Below are 14,372 nucleotides of genomic sequence, written 5' to 3'. Positions count from 1 at the left end.
TGGATTTAGTCTGAAAGAAGGCTTAGCCATCAATTCATGGTAGCTATTCCTTACCTGTCCTCTTTATTCTGGAAGCTTTGTTAGTATGGAAAACTTCACAGTACAAGTATTGTTTTGTAAGCTCAAAAACTGTTGAGTTTGATTCTATTTTCCTTTAGTCTATTTCTTTTTTAATTTCACCTTTTTAAGGTCTGTAGAGATGGTGGAGCAGTGTCCATCAGACAAAACTTTTGACAAATCTTGGCTTATTTTGTTCTGTTATTCTGTGACCTGTTCATAGTGCAGCTTGGTGGGACAGTGGACTCTGGTACTGAGTAGTGGTGGTGAAATTAGACCTAAAATAAGCAATGACAATGAAAAAGGACTAGTTTTATACTATATCTTTTCTCTGTGAATTGGAAAACTGTCTTTTGATGAGCCAGGGACAAACTGCATGTTCCCAGTTGAAATTGACCTCGAATATTAATTTTTAGGCTATCCATCAAATGACGTTTTACTGACACGTGGAATCAGCAGGTTATCCCAGTCTGCTCCGTAGGGCAGAGATACCGGTGCTGCAGAAACTAATCACTGTTGGCTTTAATGGGCTGTTATGTTTAAAGTAGAGATATATGTTTAAGTGTATGTTTAGAGATGTATGTTTAAAGGTAGTGATTCTGAAAGTCAAGTAGGCATAACAAAATTTACTCTTTCTTATGCTGCTGGAAACAATCTTTTAAGTTCAGGAAACGATGTCCAGGAGACCTTGCAGAGCTTTGAACCTCACTGCACTTGTCAATGTGAATAAGAACTTGAACCTTGGCAATTGTCGGTGCAGCATCACTTCTGTGTTATTTAAGAAAGAAAACCAATTATCATCTCCCCTCCTTCATTAGAAGTTTTTCAGCAGCTGTATAAGGCTGTAAGAGCTAATGTTCTCATGGGATTTTTTTTTTTTTTTTTCCCGGAAATACTGTCAGAAACAAGATCCTATTTGCTACCTGGACTGACACAGTGAAATTGAGCTTTCTTACAATGGTTTGTGATGCCTCGACTAAAGTTGTCAGACTGAGACTCTGCTCCAGTGTCTGCCTATAATGACAGAGGAGACTGTCATGTTTGTGGTATTTTTTTGTACCTACTGGAAAATTTAGCCTCCCTGTCAAAGGTTTACAGTACTGCTAACATTACAGTGATATACCCATTGTCTTCCTCGTTGAAGGTGAATGATTTTCCTGGTGAGGAAATCTCTCCTGACTTGTGAAATACCTTTATGTGTTGGACATCGCTGAGACCTATTTTAACTTTAAAAGGTTTGGAAAGAGGTTGTGGTAGTGTAGCTGACAGTTCATCCATAATGGAGATGGTAATGATGAGACATCTTTCAGCAGGCTTTATAAATAAATATCTGGCATCGAGAGTGCCTTTATGGTTTGAGTATGTTTATCCTTGTGGTTCTGGAACCCAGACCACTAGGTAGATTATACTGCTGTATATAAATTGTATTCCAGCATGTTTTATAAATCAAGTGGCTTAATCAGATAAAGACAAATGGCATGAAATAGCTTAAATATAAATTTACTGCTATGTAGCCATTATATAGTGCTGCATTTTACTTCTACTGGATTTTCTGAGTTAGCTGGCTGTAAGTTCAGTCATTTGCCACTTAGAGACATAGGGCCAAATTCTCATCTGGTCCAATTTGTGCAGTCCTTTCTCATTCAGCAAGAATGGGGGATTTGACATCTAACAAGCAGGCTATAGAACATCTTTCACTGTGTCAAAGGAGAATTTGGCATGGGAAGATGTACAACAACCCCTGCCCTGGTCTGATCGTGAGTGCAGTCAGGTCCAGTTCAGTCCACAGTTTAATTAAGTCTGTTCTAATTTACTTTGGAGTGTGAAAGTCTGTTAGGAAGAGTGACACCAGCAGGGGCAAGGACCCATCTAGCTGCCACAGTTGACTACCACAGCTTTCTCCATACACTCCGTAGCCCTGACCCAAGGTGCCAGCAGTCCCCCATGAGGAGTGACGCAGTGACTGTGTCAGCCCCGTGGAGCACATGTGCTAGGTGGGGCGTGTGGAGCGGTGGTCCTTGCTTGCCCCCACCAGATGATCTATGGGAGCACCGTGAATCCAGATGCCATCTAAAAGAAACCAGAGCACATTGGGTGGTTACACATGCAATTATCACATCCTGCTGTGCAGCTGTGGTGTGGCCACGGTACCTGTAAGCACTGTGATAACAGATTGATGCATGGAGTGGATGGAGAAAGCTGTTACTTCTTCCCCCAGCACCCCAAATCCATTTAACATAAAACCTCCAAACTGAGGATGTATCAGATATTAATCAGTAAGAACAGACGATGCACTTGATCTTAGCCAAAGGCTGGGAAGTGTTCATCTGGGACAGGGGCTTCAGCATATACTGCAGAGCGCTTCCATCCCAGCAAGGATATAGGATCAGTGTTTTGAAGGGCTGTTGACAGATCTAAGCCATAACATGTAAATGAGTGATTTCTGTACTTGACAAAGTGGGAACTGTAAATCAGGAAATTAGTTTGTAGAAATCAAGGAAAGTAGTTTGTAGTGATAATAGAAATGATTATGTTTAAAATGATTATGGCAAAATGTCTGAGCAAAAGAAAAAAATCTCAGGCTATATTTTTTCACAGTTCAATTTCTATTCTTAATTTTCACATTTATAAATCTGTTGCCTTTTATAAATCTGTTGCCTAGTCAGTCTAACACAGAATGTATTTTCTTGCTCAATTTTGGATAAAGATAAAAAATTTATAGAACAGCTTACCTGCTGAGAATTTATAAAGAGCGAAATATTAAAGGAATGTTTTCATACAAGTTGTAGTCTCTACTTCTGTTTTGCTCATCAACCTAAACTTCATGGTAGATTAAATCGAGATTTAGTATTAAATTTCACCTTAGTCTATCTCTACATAAAAGGAAAAGGCAAATCTGATTGTCAGATGTATTTTTGTAGTGTAGGTTTTGATCTGCTTTCTGCAACTGTGAACAAATAACCAATTTAAACTCAAAAGAATTTTCCCTCATTGGGTACTTGCTTATTTCAAGCAATTGCTACAATGTCCTTACTTTTCATTAGAATGTTTTCTAAAAATGATAATATCTGAGCTATAATTTTAATGCTAGCTATAATAAAGATATTTGGCTAGTGCAGTTCACTGCTTTGTTAACTATCAAGGCACAAGACAATGCATATAATCTTACTATATTCATACACAAGTTTAGTTTTTATATGTTTATGTGCACATGAATGTGAAGGAGGGAGTAATTTGAATCTTTAACACAGGACTACTCTTTTTGCTAAGATCCAACAAAACATTCTCAGGAAAATTATATACTTGAGTTCATATTATGTATATACTCACCCATGCTAATACTCTGGACCATGTTTTTTTCTTTAGTAGACAAATCATGGTCAAAGTACTGAGAAGTATCCCTGTGTTCTTATTATAGAGACATTCATTCTCCTAAACTAGTCTTCATTTAATCCCCACTGTACAACTCTTATAGTCACTTGGAAGTAGGACAAGCAGACACTTCTGAGGACCTTTCTGTTGCTTAATTTTGTATCCATAGGGAAAGAGTTATCAGGTGGGAATTTTTAAAAAATGTGATGGGGAGAAGATGCAAACTTTCTTTCTACTATGCAATTCCAACAGCTGCAAGTGCAATGCTCAGCAGAAATGTGGGCACACTTCCCATAAACAGGTCATTCCAGACCATAGCCATCATCCCAAGGTGCACTTGAGCATCTGTTAAATATTTTATATATGATATTTATATTTACAAGTAGCGTTGTGAAAGTTTAACAAGAGGATTTCAAAGACTATAAAACAGGAAATGTGAACATGGAGCTATAAGGTGACCTCGCATGATTTGGGCCCACATAATGGAATGGGCATTTATGGATCCTATAAAGAGATGGTGAGCTATTTATAAGCATCTCTCTGTTTGCATACTACCCTGAATATATTACCAAGACATTGTGTATCATAATGAATTGCCTACACTTGAGTATTAGAAACTAGCAATGTATCTGACTAGATCCTTACTGGGATACATTAAAGATCTAATACCCTTCTGTATTTTAGAAGTCAGCAAAATAATTTAAGATGTTTATCTTTGATCTCAGTACTTACATATGATCCACATAGGATTTGTTTTGCTGTCCTGTCTATTGTGCTCCATCTTGTTCTTCATTCATATCATTAAATACAGAAGAAACAGAAGCAAGGTCCTTAGCATTATATTCTGTTGTGTCCTAGATGACCAACATCTTGTTTTCTGCTGGGCTGGAGCAAATAGCCAATCTTTAAAGTAAGCTTTACAGTCATTGCTGAGGTGATGACTATATTTTTGCTCCCATCTTTTTTCTGACAAGGTTTGGTCAGCTTACTGCTAACAATCAGATTTAATGTTTCATTTCAAAACACAGCATTTTTTTGTGATTTGGCCTTCCAAAGTTCATGAAAAAAGACCAAGAATATAGGCATCTGGAAAAAATATGTTTTCTTTCTATGGAGGTTCCTTTATTTTTCCAGATTTTCCAATTTATATTGGAATTATATTTTTTATATTAGAATGTATATATTTTATATATATATATATATATTTATATTGGAATTATATTTTCCAATTGCCAAATTCCAAGTGCCAATTTGCCATTTTACCCTTTTTGAACCACATTCATGATGGGGATATGATGAAGCTAATCAAGTAGATAAAGCGATCTGCTTTGGAGTTGCCTACTTCACTCTCTCTACAGTTTCATTACTCTCTCTATATCATCCTTTTAGTCTTAGTCCACCCAGTCCCTATCCTTTAGTTCCTACTGTTATGCAGCCCAAACAATTCATCAGTCCTGTGGAAGGCATCAGTAAGGAACCTGCATGTTCTTATTTGCTGTGTCTAGGAGATTGCCATGGTCAGCAAACTTCAGACAGTTATCACCTTACTATAAACTTTCAAGTGCCTTTTTCCATCAGAGCTCCTTCTGTGTCTCTTAGAGCAGCATGGAGCTGGAACCTGTAGGGTCACTCTGTTGTCACTTGTCACATTGAATCATTGCATAACTTGTCACTGACAAAGACTGCCAACAGTTTCTTCATTTATTTGTTTTTCAGCAGGGCTAGTGCTAGCATGTTCTTGCTGACATCCCGCAACCCAAGACAGCCCACAGCCCACTATACCATTCTGAGCGGCATGTCTTTTAAGTCAAAACAGACTTTGCTTTGATAAGTACTTGTGAGTACTTATGAGTGTTCAGAGCAAATTTGCTGCTTTCTCTGTGTTTGAGGAAACTGATTTGCATCTCAAGTGCTTTTCTGTTTTGCCTGGTTAAACGTAGATAGGCAGTCAGCAAGACTTTGCTCTCAGGTATGTATTCTGCATGTCAGGTTTCTTGGGTGTTGTAAGTAGGGCTGACTGTCCATTCTTCAGGTCATTTTCTTTTCCAGAGACTGCTGCACAGCATGTCTAACTGCTTGATTTGATTATTACCTCCTGCCATGGCAGCTATTCTCTTTTTTCTGTTTTTCTCAACTCTTTCTCAGTCTTCTGTCTTGCTTAAGCAGGGGTTTGGCTTCCAGATTATCAATGACCTCCTCCTCTATTTATGATTGTTATCTAGGTAATATTTGACCTACTTCTTCAAACCATCTTTTTTTTCCTCTCAGTGAACACAAAACCTTGATTATGCACAGCCTGGACTGGCACTTTTTCCTCGCCGTCCTTTCTTAATGCCTGTTTCAACTTGGCTGTTCTCCCGACTGTTCTGCAAGGCAACTTTGCACATCATTGCTCTGTGGTATCCCTCTGCTTTTCTAGTTGGAAAGAAAAGGTGGGTTCATCTTGCTTCACTGTAAGCACAGACATGAAGATATTTATGTATGGACTAATCACTCTTTTTACAGCACCTCGAGAGAGTAATAAGCACCTATTTTAACTGACTCTTTTTGACTTAGATGAATCTATATTGGCTAGACTCCAATAAAGGGAGCTTGGGTCAGATTTAGATATCCCTGTCTAATCAAGCAAATCCTACTGAAAATCTCTTCTAAAATTCTGGACTTTAAGGGTTTTGTTTTGCTCCCCACCATACTTGAAGTAGCCAGTTTCAGGAGGTTTTATAGCCATCTTGCTTACAGTCATATCAAAGCCTATTTTGTGTTGTCTCCTTTGCTAGCACTGAGACCCTGTGGATTTATGTCTCTTCTCTGTTGATCCTCTAGACTTGCGAGAGGCATCTGATACTCTTCCTGCACTTTCGAATTGTTCAGTCAGTGAAGCCACTTCCACTGTTCCCAGTGCTGTCTTGCAATGCAGATTGATGCAGTTCTCCGAAATGGTTTCTTATGTTACATGCATGCAACTACAGTAGACGCTGAACTTCTATCAAACATTTGGGATAATGCTCTCATGAACAGGTCTGGGCCACAGAAAGGGAACCTCAGCTGCCCAGTGCAGTGTCTGTCTTGGAGCACTCTCCATGTCTCAATGCTTCATTTTGGCTACTGATCATAGAGCTAATATCTTCCTCCCATGTTCCTTCAGGAAGCAGCAAAGCCCAATTGCAGAGTTAAAATCAAAAACTGCAGTACTAATATGATTCCTACTGGCATTAAAAAAGGGAGGTTTGGTTCACTTTTTGGGACATTTTCTGTTTAAAGATTCATGTGTGTTCAGATTTGTACTATCTAATTATCCATGTGTGAACATTCTCCTAAAACTTAAAAAGCAGTTTCTGTTGCTGGTCTCAATCAATCTGACTTACATAATTCTATTTGAAACCCTGACAATCTAGCACATACTTCCTTATTAAACTCGGGCCTTCTTATCTGGATGAGGCCACAGACATTTCTACAAGAGGCTGGAAGAAATGAGCATGTTCCCTTTTAAGTGAGATGCAGTGGCTTCTCCCTGGGAAGAAAGCATAGGAGCTACTTTTTATTAAGACAGTGTCTTAAAGTTTATGTTCCAGAAGAGATGGTGGGATTTTAAAAGCCTAACAGCAGTGAGATTCCTCCCTTACTTCTGTGTAACAGAAAACGTCTCATCTCCTGGGAGTGGTAGGAAGAAACTATCTCAAAGATTTTTCACCTTATCTTTGCCCTTGCAATGCTGAAAAATAACAGATGGAATCCATACCCCAAATTCCATTTAATGTGGGCTGGCTTTAACAGCAAATGAGAAAGGTAAATATTTTTTTCAGAAAATTTGAAGGACAGATTTTTCAGCTCAGCAATATCTCATGGGATGTAAATCCCCCCCTTCTGTGGTGTTTTCTCAGCTTGCACTATTTTCAGTGTAAGAAATTTCTGCTTTAATCACATTTATAATCAAATGGCATTTTTTCAACACAGTCTATATGAAATTGGTTATTTCCCTAACGTATAAAATATGACTTGTGAGAGACAATTTTAATATTTACATCTGAGCATCCAACCATTTTAGTTTGTAAAAAACATGTATTATAAAAAAATTGCTTTAAAGCATCAAAGTGATTCAAGAAAGAATAAAAAAAATCTTTATATGAAATATCCTTGCAGTGTTTCAAGTGATTTTCTAAATCTGGTTTTTCTGTATTCAAATAATCTGATAAGCAATTTCCCTGGTTCCCTAAATATAGGAGAAGTTGGATATTCTTTTCACCTGGAAAAGCTGTTCAGGCTTGCCCAGATGAACATCTGAACATTTTGTCCGTATGTTTTCTGCACTTGACTTCTATGGAAAAATTGTGGACTTTCACAATTCACCTCTCCAACAATGATTTACTATTTGATGTGCAAATTCCTGAGGTAATCATTTACATATTGGCAGTCCTTATTTTCCTAAAAGCTGTTTGCGTGCAATGATAACTGAAGCAAATCACAGATCAGTGATACTTGTGAGCAGCTTTGAAAATTTTGTCTGGTGCATGACTTCCAGGGTTTTATCCTTCTAAATACCTTTAAAACTTGCTCTGTGATATTTCAGTTTTTCTTCTGTAAAATGGAGGAGCAATATTTGTCCACCTTCCTGGACTAAACAAGTGTGTAAATATAGCTATGGACAGGCTGAGATGACCAAATAAGTATTAAAAATGCCTTGAATTTTAGTAGGTGTTGGAAAGAAATACAGTTATCATAATCTTCAGGTTTACAAAATCACAGATAATAGAACAGAACATCTGAGTTAGACAAGAACAATGGCTAAAAGTTCCTTTTCTTGAGAAAAAAGTGACAGGATTCCTTTGAGTTGCCATGGGGTAAATGCTTAGTGCTGCACAATATCAGATAGGAAATATATTTCTTATTTCCATTTAGAAGGCTTTTCTAGGGTTCAAATATTTCCTTAAAATCATGTCTAGTAGTATAATGAGCATATTCAACTATCAATGATATATTTTCTAGATAAATATTTCAGTGGATATGAGGAGACTAAACTTAAATTTAGTACACCTTATGCTATCCTATTCTTGAGATACACCATTCCAGAATTGCCTGCATGTTGCATCTGTTTAACTGGCTGTAGCATTCTACTTTTATTTTAGTGTAATTCAGGCACAAACAGTAAAAGACAGTTGTACAAAGGCCTTCTAGCTTTCAGTCATCTAGCTATGAATTGTTAAAAAGATAACTATTTTTATCTGTAGGAAGTTGGTGTTAGGCTAGGCTTTTGTTTGATATAAGCAACTATTCTCAAATTGACCTTCTACAATATAAATTCCCAACTGAGTATGGCCGATGCAGTATTTTTGTTTGTGTGTCAGATAGATAATGCTATAAGAGCAGTGAACTGAGATCTTAGCAGCTAAGAGTCAGATTGAAACCATGAGAAGTATTTCAGTAAAGCATTCAAATATCTTATGACTATTTCTGTATAGTTCCAATTTTATATATATATATATATATATATATATATATATATATACACACATACAGACATATCTTCAGCTGAAAGCTGTTGGAACTACTGCTTGACATCTAGATTATTAAATGAAATCAGCAGTAGCACAGTGCCCATGAAAATAGCCAAAATATGGACAAGGAGAAAAATGAATGATTTGGATCCAGCAGAGAGCAAATATGGTTTGAAGAAAAGAAACAGAGAAAGGAAGAAAAACATCATTACCAGCTAGACTTTACCTGCTTTCCCCATTAATAAAAAAAAGAAAATCAATAGGGAGTAATTGTATCCTGCCAAGAAGATAGTGTCAGAGTATCAAAGATACATGATTTAAAGTAGTGAGTGATTTGACTAAAGTTTAGTCTTTGGACTGATGTTAATTGGACATGAAAGGGCAGGAAAAAAAGACCTGTGGCTCTCAGGACAGGTGATTTTAAAGTTTGTGGCAACCCTACATGTCCTAAAAGGTGTACTTCATGATATATTTCATTCTGATCCGAGTTGCATCACTGTAAATATTTCAGCGAAGTTACAATGGGTTTTAAATCATTTTATGAGATCAGAAATTAATCTTTTGCATGTAGGAAAAGGTCTCCTCAATTCTGACAGGTGGAATACAATAATCAGCAATTCTTAAATTATTTTAAAACTTATTCTTTGTCCTTCTCTTCTGAGATTCACAAGCATGAACTTCTAACCCTGATGCCCCAATTTATTTTAGTATAATTTTGTATGGGAAATACTAGAACTAGACTGTGGAGTTGTCCACAGATACGTTAACCTTTTGGAGGAAGAATATGGGAGAACTGCGATTAGTGGACTATGCATTTCCTTTGCTTTCCTTTAGAATTAGTCAAGAAATGCCAATATATACAAGATCAGACTCTGACCTTGCCACATACATAAACAGTATATTATATTAGCCCAAGCCCTAGTTACTCTTGAGATAATTAGGCTATAAACAACACTATACTTGAGCAACTAAACCCATTTTTCCTTTCAGATTAGTAAATTGGAGACAGACTAGGGAGAGATCCAAAAAGTCACACTGGGGTGGCAGTGCCTAAGTTTCTCAGACAGTGCACCATGTCAGTGCGGGACACACAACATCACCTTGCTGGGTTGGGAGAAAGATGGTCTAACCCACACAGAAGTGTTAAACAGAGAGATTCATTTTAAAACCCATTCCAGTTAGGATCCACTTACTTGGGATTGAAGGAATATGCCTCACCCGCTTGTGGAAATCCCACTCGTATGGAACAAATAATCTATTATCTATTTCTGAACCCCAAATGAGAATAGAAGTAAAAGTTTCCACTTTTTATCCAGTAGCCTGGTTGTTAAAGTACTTGTATAGCTTGTGAGGAATAGAATGCAATCCTCTTCTCCTTCCCAGAATACAGGTTGTTTTAGTGTAGGGGTGTTTTAAAGAGTATCCTAATTCCTGGGCCAGCTGGCTAGAAATGAACTGGTTCCTCCCTGCAGTTTTCCCCAGGTCTTTATGCTACAGGGCAGCTCTGTGCGATCCACAATGAGAGACGTCACCTGGACAGTTCCTTGGCCCATAGGAAGTGCTGGAAGGAGTCGTGTCCCCTGCTGTCATCTCTAGGGTGGCACTCAGTTTTGATTCCTTCTGCTCATACTTGACAGATTTTTTTGTATGTCAGGAAAATGAGAGGATCTGGACCTAAGTACTGCTTTATACCCAGAGTTTAGGTGCATTCAATATTACTTTGGAAGAACACCATTACTTTATTACCACACCATTACTTTATTACCAGACAACATCCACCAGCTATTTCGGTAAGAAATCTCCTGTAAATAGTAGCAGAGAAACTGAATGTCAGTATGTTTGACCCTCTGAAAGATGACCAGTTGTTTAACCAGTTTATTTGATTTTTTTTTATATCAGAAGAAAGATTTAAGTCTATGTAGTTGACAGAGTCCAGGCTTTTGATCATAAAAACAGGTCAAGTACATAACAAAGCAGAGCCCTTGCAAATTTGATGGTTTGAGAGAGTACAATTTCATGGCTTTTACCCAAGAAAGTTCTCTCCTCAATTATTTATTTTTGCAAGTTCACCATTGCAAAGTCTGTCTTCTGGATGAAATAATGTTCCTTCTAGAATTTCTGTGGGGGAAAACAAGTGTTCAGTAATGAAGCCCTTAAGAATCTTGCTTTTAAATTTTTTGCATGTATGCAAAAACATGCATTTAGATAAAGCTGAAGCTGTCAGAAAATGTTACAAAATGCAGTAAAGTAACATGTCCTGCAGCTACTAGGCTCAGTCAAAGCTCAGAAGGGCACTTTTCTGACATGCTGCAATCTGTGTATGCTTACAATAAAATGAAGATGTCCTAGTCGGTCAGGGAGACAACATGATTTAATTAATGACTCTTCTATAACTGTTTCCCCAGTTATGTCATTCAGGGTGATGTGACTGATTTATAATATATGATTTACATAAGGACTAGTTATTTCTAGACTTTGAAATCTGTGCAAATTTTTCTGCTTTGATTAGCATAGGGCCAATTATAAAGTATTTTAAAAGACAAGAAAAGCCAAAAACAAATAATACCCAGCCCTATTTATCGACAAATCTTATTTAGAGCTAAACTGATGAAACTCCTGAGTTGAGGAGCAGCTCTCTTCAGCAAATGCAGGTTTTGAATTCTTCTGAATGGAAGTCTTTTGACTGGTCTACAAAAAAGTATTATTAGGTGAGAGAGATTCTGGGTATAGGTTTTTTTTTTTTTTTTTTTTTTGAAAATGAAATGAGAAATGGGCTTTGAAAATACATTCCATAGAATTTGCCAGCAGCAAGAAATAGCAGGCAAATTATATATGGTTGAAAAGCAACTTTCTATGATAATCTCCAGATTTCACATGTTCATAGCTTTCTGAAATACTCACACTCTATGCTGAATTTTTCTGTGTTTGTTCTTTTACTAGGACTTTTAATGTTAGAGTGAAATGTGATAATTTTTTACCTGACAGATACTTGAGCTGTTGTTAAGGGAGGAAAAAGGCCTGACTATATTCTCTGGAAAAAAGAGTTACAGGAGGAAGCTGAGAATTGAAACTCGGCTCCTTACTGAAGGTTAGATTCACAGAGGCACTTAACTGTTGTAACACTGCACTTAACTTTTAGTCCTCAGACTTCCAAAGTAGCTGAGTTATTTTCTAGCTGCCCTTTGCCACAGGAAGAGTTGGGCACATAAAGATACATCATCACTGGTAAAAACCAGGAGGATTTGGAGCAAGCTTGAGAATTGGACCCATCAACTGCTCAGGTTACAGCTCACTCGTAAACCCACCACTGGGATCCATTTTGGACCTGTCCAACTGGCTTTCTCCAGAGCAATGCCCAGGCACTGTTTGGAGGGTACTTCACTACAGGGACTGCCTCCAGTAGGCTGCATGAAGATATCTGTCCTGTTTTGGCCCCCTCCTTTCTTTCCATCACTAACCCAAGCAGGCTTTGCACTAGAAAATGTAACCTCCTGTCTCACATCAAAACATGCAACATTAAATTTAGTTTCCTGCTACTCCTGTTGTCTGCGGTACTGCCGCATATTATTTCAAACACTTTGAACTGAAAAATAACCATTACAAAAAAATAATAATTATGTTTTTAATCTACTCGGGCACCATGTGGGGCCCAGAGGAGATATAGGGCCAAACATTGTGTAGTATGGGACATGGCCATCTTGGACAAGAAGGGGCTAGACCTGATCATAGTGAATGCAAGCCAGTGCCTGCTACTTGGCCTCAGAGATAGCAATTGATCCATGCTTGCATTTTATTTCAACAACACAGCAACTTCCGAGACACACATCTGCAACATCCAGCAGATCAGTAGGGAACTGCATGTGTTGGTCTCCGTCAGAGGCTGAAGATAGCCTGTCTGTAGAAGTTTTCTACAACTACTTTCTGCTTGGAATCACAGCTTGGCCTTTTATCTTAAAAACAGCATTACTTCTCTCAGAGCAGAAGCAGGAGACATTCCTATCTTCTAAAATGCTGTTGATTATGCCACTGTTTTGTACGGTAGGTATTAAACTATTCAGACAAGATATGAAAAGCCCAGGTTCAGTTCATTCTTTCTGAGTAGTAAGAATTTATCCTGACTACTTGGAAGTGGACTGTTCCTGGGAGTACTCTTGTTAAAGCTGTTCTGGTAGGCAATGAAAAGATTTCAAGATTCACTGGGCACTGTAAATAAATATTCTGATTTGCCATTAGGGTCCTGTCCTAACAAGTGAAAGATACCATTTGAACCTCTGGCAGAGGTTAGATAGCTAGTTCCCTCTCAGCTTAAACTTGTGGTGAAAGGATGAGGAAATAACATTTACCCAAGGAACTTCATGTATTTATGATATATGATTGATATAAATATAATATAAAACTAGGGACTGTATTTTCTAACTCTTCTTCTAGCTACACTTCTGAAAAAAGTGAAATTGCCAGGAAGCTTTTGTGTAAGGTCAAGATCCTGTTGATACATATTCTCTCAGCACAAGTGAGGCCAGAGAGGACATGGGTGGGAGAACATGTGGATTCCAGCTGACCTTAGGGGTAAATCAGGTGCTGACAACTTTGCATTGACAAGACTTTTGAGCCTTGGAAGAAGCAGAATTCTAAGCACGAAGGAAACTTTACTGACAATCCTCAATGCCCAAAGATAGAAGTATCTCTGTCTGGCTTTAAGCAGTTATTTTGAAGTAATTTTGAACATTGCACTGCTAACCGTAAGTGTCTACATTTTGCTTACATCCCACTCCTAGTCCCTATTTCTTTTTGTAAAAATGGGCCTGCTCTAGATTTGGACATATAGAGATAAAAAAAGTTGGATACATGACTCAAAAAAGTAGTTCTGAGCAGTGAAACTAATGAAGTCTGTTTTTCCCTGGATATATACCTTCTATTTGGATTTTCTGGTATTTAATGAGGTGAAATTTCCAACTGATGCTTTTTTAACTGCTGGGACATTCATAATATTTTTCTTCCACATGGGTTCTTTGGTATCTGTGAAGAACTGACCTCATGCTTCAATCTTTTCCTCAATAAAAGCGGTAATAAAGCCTGCCTCTTTTTCTTCTCCCAACTGTCTATTTCCAAAAAACGTGTGGACCTTAATGTACTGAGATCTGAACTCCTCAGTCAAATTTGATTGAAATTGGCCAACAGGTTCAAAAGCTATTAGGAAAGGACAGATAAATATTCCCACAGTGTTTTGTGAGTTCAGTGGATTTCCCTGGGAAGCCAAGTTAAAAATCACCCCTGAGCATATGCAGAAGCATCAGCTATAACTCTTAACAGCCATGTTCATGTAAAAAGGTCAGTCATAAAGAATATATGCTGCATAGTATTCTAAAATCAGTGATTTAACATCAAAAAGAGGAAAAGAAATCCCAAAGAAAAAGGAAAGAAGCACTATTTCAGTACAATCCTGATAATAAA

General features: G+C 37.6%; 1 protein-coding gene and 1 non-coding gene across 2 annotated transcripts in view; one reads left to right on the top strand and one right to left on the bottom strand.

The window, feature by feature from the left end:
- Positions 1-14,372, top strand: part of GPC6 (glypican 6) — a 757,595-nt gene that overhangs the window by 535,977 nt on the left and 207,246 nt on the right. The gene's annotated exons all lie outside the window — the stretch shown is intronic.
- Positions 2,193-2,381, bottom strand: LOC112994852 (U2 spliceosomal RNA). Its single transcript, XR_003262040.1, has one exon. It is a non-coding gene; the product is annotated as a U2 spliceosomal RNA (small nuclear RNA).

Source organism: Dromaius novaehollandiae, chromosome 1 (genome assembly GCF_036370855.1).
Source record: "Dromaius novaehollandiae isolate bDroNov1 chromosome 1, bDroNov1.hap1, whole genome shotgun sequence".
Taxonomy (NCBI): domain Eukaryota; kingdom Metazoa; phylum Chordata; class Aves; order Casuariiformes; family Dromaiidae; genus Dromaius; species Dromaius novaehollandiae.
The sequence above is the reverse complement of the archived record's forward strand: the minus strand, read 5'-3'. Positions and strand labels throughout refer to the sequence as shown.